Source organism: Passer montanus, unplaced genomic scaffold (genome assembly GCF_014805655.1).
Source record: "Passer montanus isolate IOZ18808 unplaced genomic scaffold, ASM1480565v1 scaffold13, whole genome shotgun sequence".
Taxonomy (NCBI): Eukaryota; Metazoa; Chordata; class Aves; order Passeriformes; family Passeridae; genus Passer; species Passer montanus.
The window spans coordinates 1,358,135-1,372,265 of NW_024359832.1; the positions used below are offsets into that span (position 1 = coordinate 1,358,135).

Genomic DNA, 14,131 nt, shown 5'->3' on the forward strand with positions numbered 1-14,131 from the left:
CCTAGCTGGATCTTCAAAGATTGAGGTCATTGTCACAAGTACAATTCCAGAAATTTCTTTTGCACTACTCCTGCAAGCTGTGTAATGGAAATATTCTTCATGGTAAATCTTACTGTTATTGCTCTGCAATGGCAGCATTCTTCAATGTTGCCCTTACCAGTGCTAACACCATTTGATATCCTCTAGTTTTGAAAACATTTAGTACTAAAGAGTGCTGTATGAGAAACACCAAATAGCACCACAACCAGAAAGGACAACTGTCAAACATGTCACGCTGTTGCTCTTATATACTCACCTTACAATGTGAATTCTGATTTATTTATATTCTGTCGTTGTAAATTAGTTTTCTCTAATCAATATGAAAAGTTTTCTTTTTCCACAGAGCTTTGCTCAGACAGCCATTGGTCCACTACTGACATTATTCCACTGAAAGCACATTATCGTTGAATAAACATGAGCTGCCAGAAATCATGGATTTGCACAGAGGCTTTGGGAAATCTGTGAACAGGCTTTATTGTATGTAAGACAGACTGCACAAAGAAACGCCACTCAACGAGCCAAAACTTAGGATCTTAAAAGTCTCTACATTAAGCTAGCAAATGCTTTTTGAGAATCTAGATATCTAGGCTTTCTTAATATGAAAACCTTATTTGAGGAATAGTTTGGCTATGATAACTATTTCATTCGGTGAAAAAAATGTTTGTTTTTTAAAGGTTAGGTAATGATTAAAAAGAGTTCTTTCTACAAGCACAGAATACATCTTCATATTATTTAAACAGACAGTAAACCAAAAATGTTACTTTCCTTTCTGAAACCAGGTGAGATGTCCTGGAAGGTTCCTGTGAAACACTAGAGAATACCACAACATCTTCATTTGTCTTTTTATTCTCTTCTAGTTCACTGAAATGCTCCTGCATACAAATCTCCAATTTGCCACTATGCTTTTCTTTCATATACATTTTCAGCTTGTACATCTCTCTGCAACTAAGTCAGCTGGTTGTAAGTACATTAGTAAGTAATGTGACAGCAATGGACTCAGTTGCATTTTATAAGCCCCTGGAAAGCTGTGGAGTTTTCATGACCTAACACTCATCACAAACCCACACTTCTTTTGGCATTACTTTTCTAACCAAAACTTGTTGGATAGGAGTCCAACTGGCAGAGTGAATTCAAATTGCAAACATCACCCTGAAATTTGTGCTGGTAGTTTGCATGTAATATGTGCTGGAATAGACAGTATTTGTGTGGTGAAAACAGTTTACTCATTTGGCACAAAACGATGTGATAATGCCATTCATCAGGAAAACATACAGATGGCAATTGGATTGTTCATATTCTATATTCTCTCTCTCAAGTAAAGTTGTCTTGTTTGGTTTTTGTGATGATTCATCTGATGCTGCCTGGTGGGCAATCTAGTGCTAAAAGCCCTGGGGGACAGAGAACACAGACTGGCAGGCATTACAGGAGTTCTCAGATGTCCAAATTCACACTTCCAGTAAAAGCTAATACATTTCTAAATGCATTCTTGTCTATTCTAACTTCCTTTTCTGAGATCTCTCTGACATCTTTCATCCTGTTGTCATATGGAAACATTTTCTGCTTCTGCTGGAACATCAGTTCATAAATCTCTTTCAAAAGAAGCATAATTCTGAAGACATTTCTTGAATTCACTGCATCTACTCTCTTGCTTTGTGTATGTTCAGTATGTGATCAAGAAAATCTGTAAGACTGACTGACAGACTGACAAATTCTACCTAATTAGTACTCACCAGATTTAGCCAGTCATCTTCAGCCCTTCAAGCAATGCTCTGCCAGTATAAAGTCTTCCTTTCCTCCTTTTAAATACCTGAAGATTTGCCTGCATCTGAGAGAATCATTCATTATTATGTCTCCCAACAAATCTAAACATAAATCAAACCTGAAGTGGAAAACTGATACAATATAAACGGCACAAAAACTAATAATGATATAAAAAAAAGAGGGTATGTGCAAGCAAAATAAGATTATGGGAAATAATTTGCATTCTGAATGCTATCTTGAGGGAAAAAGGACTTTTGAGGATTATTTTTTCGTGAAACAAAAACAGTAACAAAATTATTTTAATACACTGCCATACAACTAGATAATACACCTACCAGCCACACCCACCAACACACACTACATTTTTTCAATGTCATATACATAAATACTTTTGCTATGGTTATGCCAGAAAACAAGCTACAAAAATGGCTCGCCCATTACAGAACAGGGGATCTACAAGAATAAAATTCAATTCCTGGAAGTCCCTGTTTCAACCACACCATCCCCTTTATCAAGCTACAAAAATGGCTCACCCATTACAGAACAGGGGATCTACAAGAAAGGCAGCAATAAAATTCAATTCCTGGAAGTCCCTGTTTCAACCACACCATCCCCTTTAAGAATTCCCTGTAGTAAAAAAAGATAATACATGTTTTTATTCTCTTTTTTAAAAGAAGCTCTAATATAGGACCAAACACTGCTGAGTTTTGAAGTGCTTTCAGATTTATGCTTGCCCAAATGTGAACAGAAGTTACCCTATAAGTTTTAGAAATACTTGGCTAGACACCAGCCACTGTACTTACATAAGGCCATATAATCACCTGACACTTGTAGCTGCCTCACTGATTTTCCAAGAATTTTAATCCTCTTTTCCTGAAACTATCCCTTTAGTGAAAAAATATGTTTATTCTATTTCTTATATGCTTGCTTTGCAGACAAACCTTTTCATTTATCAAATAGGACAACAATATTTTCCACTTTCAAACATGACAAATCAAGAGATTTCTTTGTACAGCAAAGTACAAAGTGTGTCTTGTCATATACAAGGGCCCATTCCTCAACTGTACACTCCCAAGCTGCTTCTACACATTTAAAAACCTTCCTACAGAATAATGCAACTTCCCAGCTCTTCCCTCGTGCCAAGCAGCCAGACCATGGTGCCAGCAAGCAACACACACACAGTGGGCATGCAGCAGTTAGGGCACTGTGCAAAGAGCAGACCAGAGATAGCTGCTTGATGCTTGCAGGCAGATGTAGCCTGAACTTCCTATTACCAGAGGTTTTGGTTTTACAGACTATTTAAACATATAACTAACCTATTCATTTTGCTTCAGTGTCTATTTTCTGTTCGATATAAAATGTGATGAATAAAGTTCCTCATCCCATTAAGCCAACAGAAGTTGTAACTGCAGACTTCAAAGAAACAAAGATCTGACTCTCTATTGTTTAAAATGTTTCTGACTAGTGACTATAAAACTGGAGCTATTCATTAACAATGATTTTGATGGTGTCTGGATTTTTTGAATGTGTAATTTATTTTTACATCCTGTGTAATAATTAAAGGTTCTAAAGTGACAACAGAATATACTAAGAAGTGTGTGAACCACAAAATGCAGGAAGTCAGAACAATACTTCAGGGACTTACCTTCACTTTAAAAAGCATTATTGCACGCTTTTCTTACAACAGAATAACAGACAGATTGAGATTTGACTGCTGGAGGTCTTTGGTCCACCTTCTGATCGAAGGAGACTGAACTAGAGCAAGTTCTTCAGGCTTAATCTACTCAGGATTTTAGTATTTCCAAGGATAAAGACTTCACAAGCTCTCTGGGCAACGTGTTCCAAAGCTTGACCACCACCATGGTTAAAAATATTATTCCTATTTTTCATTTCAGTTTGTGCTCATTGCCTCTTGTTCCGTTAATCCTTGGCAGTGGCGTCATCTTGTATGTATACTGGTGGAATATTTGGAAATGTCCACCATTGCAAAACCACCAGCACAACTCCACTTCTGCTGTACAAAAGGTCACTCAAAACATCATTCACTGTCAACAACTAGTTTGTCAAGGCAAATTTAAATTCCCACCAAACTCCCACACAAGCACTTCCTACTATTACTCTTGGAAGCGCTTTTTTCCCTAAAAACATCCCTCATAACACTTCTATACTGTCTGAGGTTCCAGAAACCAGAAAGGGCTTGTCATACAAAAGGGGTAGAGGGTGGATAATGAAATAAGCTGTGCCTAGAAAGTCAGAGAAAATTCTCAGAGAACAGTATTACTTCTGTGGCTGCATGATACATAAAGTAGGAGGAAAAGGAGGAGAGCATGAAATCAGTGGCTAGAAAGAGCCATTCTGTGATTTCCAACACTTTCCTCCCTCAGCATCAGCGAAGCAGCAAAAAGAAGGTACTGCAGGCTACACAATGCTGCAGCTCTGGCACAGAGAGAACAGAAAGTGACTGCTCCAAGCAGCCACTGGCATCTGCTTCTCTTGTCCACACCTAAAGACAGATCTCTGTGGAAATTTTTCTAGCACAAAATGAACTGGTAGTTTGTGGCCATGCCAGGCATTTACTTCCCTAGCACTTGTGCAGATACACTGGTTACGGCAAAAGGAAAAGGCAGAAAACCGTGCACATGGACTTTAGTGCACTTTGTCCTGTTCTGCTCTGACCCAACACAACTGGAGGCCACCAGAGGATGTGTTAAGGAAACTTTCCTGTCTGACCATGCAGAAGCCACTCCTTCAGTTACTCTCACACCACCTAAGCTGGCACTGAGGTCCCTTTGCAGCCACACATGCCACTCTCACACAGTCACACCAGGTTTCCCTATTGGTTCATTGGTTCAACTCCAGGTTTTCCATAGCAGTCTCAGACGTCTGGATCCCTCAATAATTTTACTCATGGTGCAACAACAGAACAACAGCTCGAGCTGTTGTTGCCGAGAAGGGGCTCCAAACAAAGAACAACCTGGGATTTTATACTCTCACAGGAAGACCTGGAGGTCCTGAGCTCCTGCCATGTCTCTGAGTGTCCAGTCCCCTGGCTGGCACCACAGGTCCCTGTGCCCTTTGCTGTGCAAAGGTTGGTTCCAGTTCATGGCCTCTTCTCTGGGGCTCTCACCACCAGAGCTGAACCCAGAGCTGGCACTGCAGCTGCTCACGGAGCTACCAGCACTGAGTGAATTCCATTTCTCAAGAGCCAGAACATGTCAGCCAGGAGTCAGTAGCCTAAAAGCATGTACAAGGGCAGGAATACTTCTCTGTGGGAACATAAGTGAGTCCACATTCCTTCCCAACACCTAAAACATCCACCATCTCTAATATGATCAAAGCTTTGGTGGCCCAGAACTCAGATGCCTCCTGGGAGGATTATGCAGATAAAGATTGGGAACTGTCCTGTGGGACTCATGAAATTCAAAATCTAATGACAAACCAAAATAAAGTAAATATAAAGGTGCAGTTATTTAGTAAAATTCCTACCTAACTGAAACAGTTATGCATAATAGAATGAAAACAGTTTAAAAAATAATCTGTTGCTCCCTGTTTCTAAAAAATTCTTTATTCTTTTGGCTGTGTTCAATAACTGAAAACTTCAATGCAAAATGCAGTTCTTAAAGCTTTACGGCCAAATTTTTCATGCTAAATAATTACTTGAAAGGTTGGCAGAAATATCTATTTTTGCCTTTTATTTTCACTTTCCTAAAAGTGCAGTTGTTTTGCATTCAAGTGTATGATGCTTCTAGGATGTATTATGTATGACAGAAATTATTAAAAATTGTTTATAATGTTAGACCATTACTTTTGTGCAAATAGAGCTGACTAGTTTCTTGCTTGAAAGATTTTTTGACAAATAATGAAGTTGTTAACTGCCAATTTTCTAGTGGGAAAACTAAACATCATTTCAAAGTAGTTTTTTTTTTCCCTCTATCTCATCTGAAACATTGTTCCCAACTAGTTTATTAAACACTGAATAAATATATCTCCCACTCAGCACATTTACGAAGTCAAGCAGGAATTTAAAATTCCTTTCTTCTAAGGGCCAAGCCTGCAGGAAAACATCTGCCTGGGGATAATGTGAATCTTCTTCATCATGAGAAACACGTTCTGGCCAGAGATTTGAGCTTGTAAAGCACAACAGGCACAGCAAACCCTTCTAAAATTCCCGGATGGTACCATTCTACAACACTGAGAGTTGAATTTACATGAAATAAAGCATATTAAGTCCATTGTTCCTAAAGAAATAAAAGTAATTCCAAATTTTTAATAATCTAAAATGTGTATTTGTTTGTCTGCGTCTTGACTGAGTGGGCAAAAATTAAAAAAATACCTTTTGTTTTATCTGAAATGAAAGAAAAACAGAAATTTGATGCTACCTTAGAATAATCTCATTCAGCACTAACACCTTTCATGATAACAGTGGAACTTTTAATAATCATAATGATTTTGCTTCCCAATTTTTAATCACCTTTGAGCATCTTCACAGACTTTTTTTGCTAAGGCCTGATCCTAACTAACTGCAGGAGCCAAGCAGTGGAACTACAAGATGGTATCTCCTCTACAGGAGAAATAGCAGTGGAGTTGTGGAGCATTTAAAGCAGGAACACAGGCGAGCACAGTAATGGTACTAACCATTACATACCATATACATTTACTAATCTAATGGTATTAACACTGGTTGCTTTGGAGGGAAGCTTATGTACTTCACAAAAGTTCGGAAGATCCTCATGACCTTCTTTCCTTTTCTATAACCTCTCAGATGCAGTGGTGATCCTGCCCAGAAGACCACTGTGCACCCAGGAGCAGTGACCCCCACGGCAGGGAAGCAGAGCAGCTGCCCCAGCCCCGTGCTGCATGTCCAGCCTGGCCCTCAAGCCCGCGGTGGGCAGCACGTGCCCTTGGCTGCAGGACAAACCAACCAGCAGCTCCCACTTGGTACCAGTGACTCCACCTGCACAGCCTCCCCTGATCTAAAAGTGCAGCACGCAGTTTTTAGTTGAACAACCCTTCTGCTACACAATACAAATTATTAATCAATCAATCAAGCTGTTGACTCACAGGAAATTTCTGGAATGCAGAAAAGCACACTGCACCACTTTTACAACAGAAGTCCAAACAGGGGTAAAAGTAGTATTTTTTTTTTTTTTAGATTTAAAGCACTTATTACTCTCTTCATTTAAAATTTCTCTTTTTTTTCCAGATAATGCTTACAGAAGCTAATGAAAATGCAGTTTTAAAAATATATATTTAGATATGTAATATGTAAATATTTTGTTCACAGGTACATATATATTTTTTCATTTATATATTTTATTTTAATAGACTAATAATACAAGAATTGTAGGAATAAGATATGCAGTAGAAGCAATAGTGGAAGAGAAGGTACAATCCAGTATTCTGAAAATTAAAATTAAAAGAAAAATCAAGTAACTCAAACTTCTAAGACAACAACCTTGTACAAGTCCTTACTTCAAAACAACAATCAATTTAATTATAGGTATTGTTATTTCTTATGTAAATCACCTTAAAATTCTAATTTCAAAGTGAGAGTTCTTAATATAGTCATTCCATGGAAAAACTGCTATTTGCAGTAGGAATTGATAAAGGCATTACATCTTTCTATGGAGATCTACAGAAAGGAGGTCATCACTGCAAAATAAAGCAGTACCAAGTCTGAAGACTTGTTTCAAATTTACTGATGAACATTATCACTCACATGCTTCTGTCTGGGCCAGGAAAGGAAGGATCAGAGGTTGCTTACAGTTAACACTGTGCTCCCAAAAAGGCTGTGGACACAGGGAAATCTGAGCTATGGTACAATCTGAACACAACCTATATTTTTCTTTAAGTGATGCCAGAAAGTAGGAAAGCAGCAACATCCATGACTTGTCAACTTTACACCACTGGCAAAGAGGTGATTTCAAGGAAAAGAAGGACATCTCAGTCCCATTAGTATAAACACACTCAGTCCCATTATGTAAATATTCATGTAGGATGTCTTACAAAAATATACCTTCAGTTTTGCTTCTTCCTTCCCAACAATTACTTATTCTACCCAAACTTCCCTCTACAAATACCTGGTATTTTTCTTAAAATGTAAATCTTTTACAATGAGAAAGACTTCTGGATAAAAAAGGCTATAGGCTGACGCCTTCTTTGCTTCTCATTCTTGACAGACAAGCCCTGCTATGATGCAATTTATCAGCAAGTGGCTTATTCAGAAGCCTTTCGTTCTGATGTATTACTGTTTACTTTACCAGAACAGTTCACCTAGCTACTATGTCTAAGATATGACTCAGCCCTACAATCATTATAACATACTTTTAAGCCTGAAATCAATTACTGACCTAACTATTAATTTTGTTAATGGTGCTGCAGAACTAAAAAATTCTGAGAGACTGTTACCCCCCAGGAATTAGTCCTGTAAACACCAGTTTTCTGCTAACCATTTTTATTAAGGTGATCCAGGTACCAAGAAAAAGAACCTCTGAGAATACTTTTTTAATGAATCACAGAATCATGCAAGTTGGAAAAGATCCCTGAGATCATCAAGCCAAATCTCTCTGACTGATCACCACCTTGTCAACTATATCACGGCACTAAGTGTCCCATCCAGTCATTTGTTGAACACTTCCACAGATGGTGATTTCACTGCCTTCCTCAGCAGTCCATTCCAATGTTTAAAAACAATAAAGAAAAACACGTTGCAGCTTCTATTTCTACAATTAATAGTAAGTATTTACATCTAGTCTACATAGTTAAATTTTGGCTTAATTTTATGTCCAGGAATCGAGGTGTTAAATCAGTACCAGCAGGAGGATGAAATATTACAGGAACCATGAAAATTGACAGAGTGAGCCATTCATCAAATCTCCACAGTTGAGAGCCCCAGGACACAAACCAAGTACTTTCTAACAAGAAGGCTCTACAGTATGTCACAAAGAAAAATGATGGCAACAGCTTGTCAGGCTTGCAGCTCTCCAGTGAAGGGCAAGCATGAACTGGGAGAAGGCAGGGCTCTCAGGTGATCTACCAACACTAGCACAGCCAAACACAAAAGTCAAACAGGTCCAGCACATCAGCAAACCCATGAAAAACAGTAGGATAAGCTGTTCACCAAAAAAAGAATGTAATTTTTTTTGACTAGAGGTAGAAATATGAAGATAAATAAAATAAATTATGTGATTTTAAAAATACTTTCATAGGCATGGGTTTATCACAGTCTTTCAGCCCTTGTGAAACCTTTTCTGGGCAATCAGAAATTGAGGGATGCAAATCATTAAAAAGATGCCTAAAATGCAATGGTTATATATAGTATGACAAAGACAGAACACATCACATAAAATCCTTTTGGGATGGGCTACTTACTACAGAACCTCCTGTGAATAACTGTGGTCAGCCTAGACTCAGTATGACTGAAACTTGTTACAACTGCATGGACAAATTATGTTCAACATACATTTGAGTTTAAAAAAAGTTGCACTGCATTTTCAGGAATGGAAAAAAATTAAATTAAGTCTTCTTCTGTCTCTAGATAGAGTATTTGTGGACAACAGCCAAAGACCAGATACTCAATTATTTTCTTCTATAAACATGGTGAAAGAGACATATAGATGGGAAAAAGACTGAAACACAATCATCACATTGTGTTTCAGTCTTTTTCCCATCTATATGTCAAATCACATTCTTTACATAAGTGGGAAAAAGACTGAGAGACATATAGGTGGGAAAAAGACTGAAAAATCACATTCTTTACATAATCATGCTGAAATGAAGAATCTGAGTGCTCACTTCTCTCCTGTATGATCCCATGCTCCACTGAAAAACATTGGTCTAGTGGAGAGTAATGGTCTCCCAGCTGAACCCTGTTATTTGGTGCCTCTGGCAGAATCAAAATAAAGGTGTACATTTCCTGTAGCACCTTTGTAGGAGAGGTTGAAAAGATGTGGCTGTGATATCCCAGCCTACAGCACACAACAGGCTGCTGAGTGATGCTACTAATGTTCAAGAAGCAAACAGGACATGGGTTACAGCAGTAGGTACAAGCCAAAGTAGAAAAAGAATACTGAAAAGTCAGAATAAACTGTAACATATATTTGCTACTAAAAGCTAAACTATTGCCAATAAGGTGATTTAATTAGATGTCTTCTGCCACTGTGATTAAAGTAAATGCTTTTTGTTCAGCTCATGTTCTTTACAGAACATTATTTTTAGTAAAGAGTACTAGTCACAGAGTTTTGAAGAAAAATCATGCATTTCCTGTTCTCTTTGATACAAAATATTTGCCCAGTGCTCTAAAACCTCTGAAGGAAGGCACCAATCAGACAAGGAAATGGTGGATATACATGCAAAACTCCATGGAACTCTATGAATGAGAAGTATCTACAACATAAGGAGCAGTTGCTCCTCTGATCCCGAAGAGCTAACCTAAGATGAATAAGTAAACATGAATTTTGTAACTTTAACAACTCCTTCCGAATTTTAAAAGATTGCTAACTATTTTATCATTACCTAGATTTATTTAGACTCAGCAATTTATCTAATACTAGCAGCAGTCCAATCCAGTAATAACAAATGAAGGGCTTTTCCCTCCAGGTACCACTGTAAGTAGGCTGCCAAGTATTTTCTGATTTCTACATGCCTTTCTTAAAATGCATTTTAATTGACTGAATCTCTGAATTTAATTGTGCATTTATTACTGACCACCCAAAAATGAAAGGTTTTTTCCAAGAGGCTAGATATCAAGCATAATAAGCTTTTTTCCTTCCTTCTACTTTGGATGAAGATTTGATTTTACAATACAGGCATACTTTTAATACAAATATAATGCAATAACTGTAATTGACTGTAACTGTAACTTTTTTACTTGTATAAGAATAAAGAGCAATAATTATTAAAAATTCAAAGAGACTGCTCCTATTTGGCAAACTATATTCAACACCACATGTATCTCAATATTATTTATCTCAGAGGTTGATCATACAGAGATGCAAAACATTCAACTTTATATTAGAGAATATATATATATTATCAGGGAATAGATTAGAAAATATTAGAGAATATATAAACAGATACCAACATAAATTGTTCTTTAAATACCAAGTTAGAATATAGAACACATGTCCAAAATCATTAGCTTTTCTTTTGCTATAGATTATTTTTAAAACAATCAGCCTGTACTTTTTCTGTAGAGTGAATACATAAAAACTCAGAAAAAATGGTGAGATATTCAACATGACTGTTAGCCAACAACTTTCAGCTCAAGGAAAACATACTGATAAACATTAAAAATGCTGACTTATTTGCTTTTTGCACACTTCATTAATAAGCAAGTTTAATTTAAAAAAAGCCTTCTTTAATTGAAGCCTTTTCAGTACTTCCTTTGCTATTATATTGGTTTCTGTTCATCATTCAGTTACAATTCTGCACTAAGAGCTTCTGCACTTTATCTCTTTAAATTTAGTACTTCACACTGTAAGTGCATTGCTCTTTGAACAATTACAATTTATATTAATAGGAGCACATTTTCCAGTGAATATTTACCTATTTTATAAATCTGTAGATTACATGCATCTCTTCTACCAAGCAACATGGCTGAAGAAAAGAGTCTGATCAGTCCAAGGTTTCTCTTCCTGAAGGAAAGACAAATATGATTCATGTCATATGTGGAGCTAAGTTACTTTTTAAACCTGGAATAATTTAAAATAAGACCTTCTTGATCACATTTTTAAGTTTGTTGCCTTGCACATGTAGAAGTATTCAGCTGTACTTTAGAATCCACAACCACATATTATCACATATGGAAAAAGAAAAACTACAATGAACATGAAAACAGGGAAATGAGAGACTCCACTTATTAGTGTTCCCAGGATAGTAAATTCCACTGTTTCAAAGTATAATTACCAGACTTACCAAACCCCAGAAATGCAGCAGCATTATTGCAGTTCCTTAGAAACTTAAGTCAGGCCACAACACAGATAACACAGTGTGCTTAAATTTCACAGCTTAAGAGTTCTCCTAACTGTAGGATCCAAATACCATTCTGTTAAAAAAAAAAAAAAAAAAGGGAATGAGGAGCAGGGCTTGCAGTATTCTGTTAAATCACAGCCAGGATAACAGAAGGAAATGAGAAAACAAGCGTCTCCTATACAGCAATGCATTGTTTGGGTTTCCCCATTAAACACAAAAGATGCAAATCAACACAGGGCAGAAATGTGATCCTACCCAGCAAGAGACAGGGCTATTGAAAACAAAGATAATCCTGCCCTGTTCCTGTTAAAAGTCATGCCACAATGAAGCAAAGAATTACGTTGTCTGTAGGAACAGAAATGATGTGCAAGAATTATCCTTGTATCAATAATCTAACAGAGAGATTGTTAAATAAAAGGTTATTCCACCTCTCTGCCTTTCATGTTCAAAGCAAGGAACTACAACAAACTAAGAATTTCAGGATGTGAATCTGTGCCTGGCGTGGCCTGCACACACTGACACAATATCATCCTTGAACTTTTCAGCCAAGGACTGCAAATGGCTGAATGTGAAGTAAGTGCCTAAACTGCTCTAGTGGCTGCACACTGACTGTGCACAACAGTAAAACCCGAGACACTCTAAGGATACAGATTACAATCAAGGAAGAGCCTTGTGAATTTAGGCACTCCTGGGTTAGCAGCAGCTGCGTGAGCTGCAATCTCATTTTTTGACTTAGGAACCTGAATTCTCCATAAACCTTGCCTTAGGTATTTAAGTCCCTTATTGGATCAAGCCGATAAACTCTCTCTCTGTCTTTACCTAAGTATTTCAGATCCTATTATGTTTTGCCTCCCTTTTTATTTTTAATGACATCTTTATCTTTCTAACATGTAGTTAACTATTCATCTTATGTGCGGTCACTTTTTCTCATAGTAGTGCATACATAATTACCCTATAACTAAATAACACTATTGGGCTGGTTTCTTTCAAAAGTACTGAGAACTGATAGCTCAAATTTTCTCAAAGGGAATTAAGATCCCTTGGAAAATTCACACTGCAGAGCTGTACAGTAATGCTAGAGACCGTGGTAGCAGTCTTGCTTTGTTCAGCTCAAATTAACTTTTGAGACCAAGCTGCAAATGCAGCTTTGTGGTCACTCATAACTAAAAATTATTCAGAGCCAACTTTTGCCTACCACTGTGTTGCACAAACAAGAGTTAGTGTTTGTTTAACTGCAGTGATGCTGAGCATTTTTCCATTTAAAAAACTCTCTGCTGGAACTATCTCACTAAAGCCCCAAAAGTCTACTAAGCAACACAGAACAAACTGAAACAAAACAAAACCAAGTTGGTTTTGAGCATCATTTCTTAGCCAGGGCTGAAGTGACTCAAACATCAAGCATCAATTTTAATGACTTTTAACTACTTTAGGAAAAAATAAATACCATAAAGCTGAGGCAAAATATTTTTATTCATGGATGAAAAAGTAAAAAAGCTTTTCTAAACAGATCTGATTTTAGAAGTTGGAAATTACTGCAGATTCTCAAGAAAAACTTGATTTTCTCTAATATGTATATATCATTACTAATTTTGCATTTCGTGTTTTTATGTGAGGAAGGCTGGAAGCCAGAACTGCAAGGTCCTGGTTGCTGATTCAGTAGGAATTTGGAAGTTTTTTAACTGCAGCTACAGACACATGGCAGAAGGCTATTGCTATGGAGCCAGGAGCTGACCTTTGACAAGAAATGGATTTCCCAAAATCAGTTTCCTCTGTTCCATAACAGGGATTTTACCAGATCAGAGGCATGTGGGGACTAGTCCCGCGGTAGAGCTATTCTGGAAACATACAGAAACTACCAGTGCTACCTTCATGCATATTTGGAAAATGTTTCTCATAAAAACTTACCCATATTTTGTCAAATTATCTGAATAAATAATCTTCTACAAAGCACTGCCTTCCTGATTGATGGGTAAGGGTAACTTTTTTTTTTCCTTTTAATTTGAGAAAATGTTTCACTGGAAAATTTCAACTAACAGTAACAGAAACTGCAAATTAATTTCACATATGCTACATTGGTCACCAACTGGCATGGTAAATAAGTAACAATTTATAATGTGAAGCAATCTGAAGCTGTTCCCCAGCAGTTAACACATGGAAGGCACGACCATGTATGAACATATGAACCATCAGCAGGTTGTCATGTTGCACACTTTTCTTCTGAAACAATTACAAAAAATATTATTAGAGAGATGTCAAATGTCTCAGAGAAGTATTTGGCATGGCCATTTTCACAGGACTGTTTATAATGGGGTTTTGCCGGTTTATTGTGTATGGATTTTTAAAAAATATTCAAATGGTA

General features: G+C 37.1%; 1 protein-coding gene across 5 annotated transcripts in view; it reads right to left on the reverse strand.

Moving 5' to 3' along the window:
* Positions 1 to 14,131, reverse strand: part of TRMT9B (tRNA methyltransferase 9B (putative)) — a 115,772-nt gene that overhangs the window by 94,915 nt on the left and 6,726 nt on the right. For 4 of the 5 annotated variants that reach the window (XM_039698778.1, XM_039698780.1, XM_039698777.1 and 1 more), the window contains exons 2-3: positions 11,716 to 11,845; positions 11,347 to 11,435 (exon numbers count right to left, since the gene is read on the reverse strand). The gene's annotated coding sequence lies outside the window, so the exon portion shown is untranslated. The remainder of the gene's footprint in view (positions 1 to 11,346; positions 11,436 to 11,715; positions 11,846 to 14,131) is intronic. The other variant, XM_039698781.1, reaches the window with a different exon arrangement.